Raw genomic sequence first — 2,500 nt, forward strand, 5'->3', positions numbered from 1 at the left:
ACGAGTTGTTCAGAGTTTTACTTCGTGGAAACTACGTTCATTTTTGGAATAAATCTTCTTGTTGTTGTTCCGACAACCCTGCGTTCAGTTTAGTTGCAAACTACCTTTCCTCAAAACACACGAACTCGTAACATTGGGGGCCTGTCCGGGAGAGGAATTCATTTGTTTGCTGACTACAGAAACCAGGAAAGGACAATTCAAGAAGAAGTTACAGAAAAAGTAAGAAGAACTGTACGAGAGAGTATACTGTGTTTTTGCTGTGAAATACTGCTATGGAAATGGACAAGTTTATACAGATTGGAGAAAAGTTCGGATTGGAGGGAGAAAAGCTGCTCGAGTTTGTAGAGAAGCAACAAAAGTTAGAACAAGAAAGAAGAAAGGAAGAGGAAGAAAAAAGAAGGGAACAGGAAGAAAAAGAAGAAAAACGCAGACAACTAGAACAGGAAAGAAGAAGGGAAGAGGAGGAAAAAGAAGAGAAACGCAGACAATTTGAAGAAGAACGAAGAAGGGAACAGGAAGAAAGAGAAGAAAAAAAGAGGCAATTACAAGAAGAAAGAGAAGAGAGACGTCGAATGCTTGAGGAGGATAAAAGAAAGGAAGATGAAGAAAAAGAGGAAAGGCGCAGAAGAGAAGACGAAGAGAGAGAAACTAGGCGACAAGAACGTGAACTAAGAAAATTGGAGATGGAAGCCGAGCTTTTGAAACAGAAAGAGGCTATTGAAGCGGCAAAAAGAGAACATGAGCTGGAGATTGCACGTTTGGCTGTGGAGAATGCTGACGGACGTCCTGAAGTGAGAGAGGATCGGGCTAAGGCACCTAAACTCCCCTCGTTTGTTGATGGTAAAGACGATTTGGACGCGTATTTGCAGAGGTTCGAGAGATTTGCCGAGACAGCTCAGTGGAAAAAAGATGGATGGGCATCGAAGCTCAGTGCTCTGTTGTCTGGACGGGCACTAGAAGTGTATTCACGTCTATCGGAGGACGCAGCTAAGGATTATGACAGGGTAAAGATTGCGTTAATGAAGAGATATGACCTTACCGAAGACGGCTATCGTCGAAAATTTAGAGCATCCAAACCGGAAGTTGACGAAAGTCCGGAGCAGTTTATTGTGCGACTGGACAGATACCTGTTACGTTGGCTAGAGCTTTCGGATACTGCGCGAACCTTTGATGGTCTTAAGGACTTGATCGTGAAAGAACAATTTATTGACTCTTGTCCTAAGGATTTGGCAATTCACCTGCGAGAAAGGGCACCTGAGACTCTAGCAAAGATTGCGAAGATCGCTGACCAGTACTTGGAGGCTCATGGTAAACACTTGTTCAGCTCAGCGAGCAGAAAGCCAACAGTACAGCCTGAGAGGGACGAAGCCAAGAACATGCAGATTAATCCACCAGCTCTGCATTGCTTTAAGTGCAACACCCGAGGTCATAAAGCTGTCAACTGCCCAACCCTAACAAGAAAGTGTTTCCTATGTGGTAAGCAGGGACACGAAGCTAGAAACTGTCGATCAGGTGGACGCAGACCAGGAGGACAAAGTAGGGATGGTAACCCTGTGCAGCGTGGTCAAGTAAGTGCCAGTTGTCTAGTTCAACCACCTGAGGATAAACCTACTGATGAAGAAGTTAAGGCCTGTATTAAAGATGATAAGTTGCTGTTAGCCTGTGGTAAGAAGATTCCATTGTTGAGTAGTGCTTGTGTTGAACCGTTGACTGGAGTGAGAAGTAAAATGCCTGTCGTGAAAGGTAGAGTTGGAGAGAAGCCTGTTGATGTCCTGAGAGATACTGGTTGTAGTGGAATTGTAGTAAAGAGGGACCTTGTGTCTGAGGATCAGTTTACTGGCGAATTTAATGTTATGCTGCTCATTGACAATACGGCAAGGAAAGTTCCCATCGCAAAGATTGATGTTGACACACCTTATCTCAAGGGCCAAGTGGAAGCGCAGTGTCTTCCCGATGCTGTTTATGATTTAATTATTGGTAATGTACCAGGCGCAAGAGCCGCTGACGACCCAGACTCAAGCTGGCAAGTTCCTGTACAAGAAGCTTGTGCTGTATCCACGAGAAGTCAAGCTAAGAAATCTGGAGAACATATCCCGTTGAAGGTACCAGATACCAAAGAAAGTCCCGTAGTTGATAGAGAAAAGCTCAAGCAAATGCAGCGTGATGACGAGAGCCTACAGAAATTTTGGGAGAAAGATGACGTAGTTGTGAGAGGCCAGGCTGAGACTTCATTTGAAGTGAAAGGTGGAGTTCTGTACCGCGTCTACAAGCACCCTTATGTGAACGGAGGTAAACCCCTGAAGCAGGTTATGGTTCCTGTGCAGCTGAGAAGTCGAATAATGGAACTAGCGCACGGATCGATCATGGGAGGTCACATGGGAATAAAGAAAACGACTGATAAGATTCAAAGTGCGTTCTATTGGCCAGGCATTCAAGGAGACGTGACTCGTTATTGCAAGTCCTGCGATGTATGTCAGAAGACAGTTAACAAGGGATCCGT

At 44.8% G+C, this 2,500-nt stretch overlaps 1 protein-coding gene across 1 annotated transcript in view; it reads left to right on the top strand.

Moving 5' to 3' along the window:
* Positions 1-2,500, top strand: part of LOC137984903 (uncharacterized) — a 26,813-nt gene that overhangs the window by 13,224 nt on the left and 11,089 nt on the right. The gene's annotated exons all lie outside the window — the stretch shown is intronic.

This window comes from Montipora foliosa, chromosome 14 (genome assembly GCF_036669935.1).
Source record: "Montipora foliosa isolate CH-2021 chromosome 14, ASM3666993v2, whole genome shotgun sequence".
Taxonomy (NCBI): Eukaryota; Metazoa; Cnidaria; class Anthozoa; order Scleractinia; family Acroporidae; genus Montipora; species Montipora foliosa.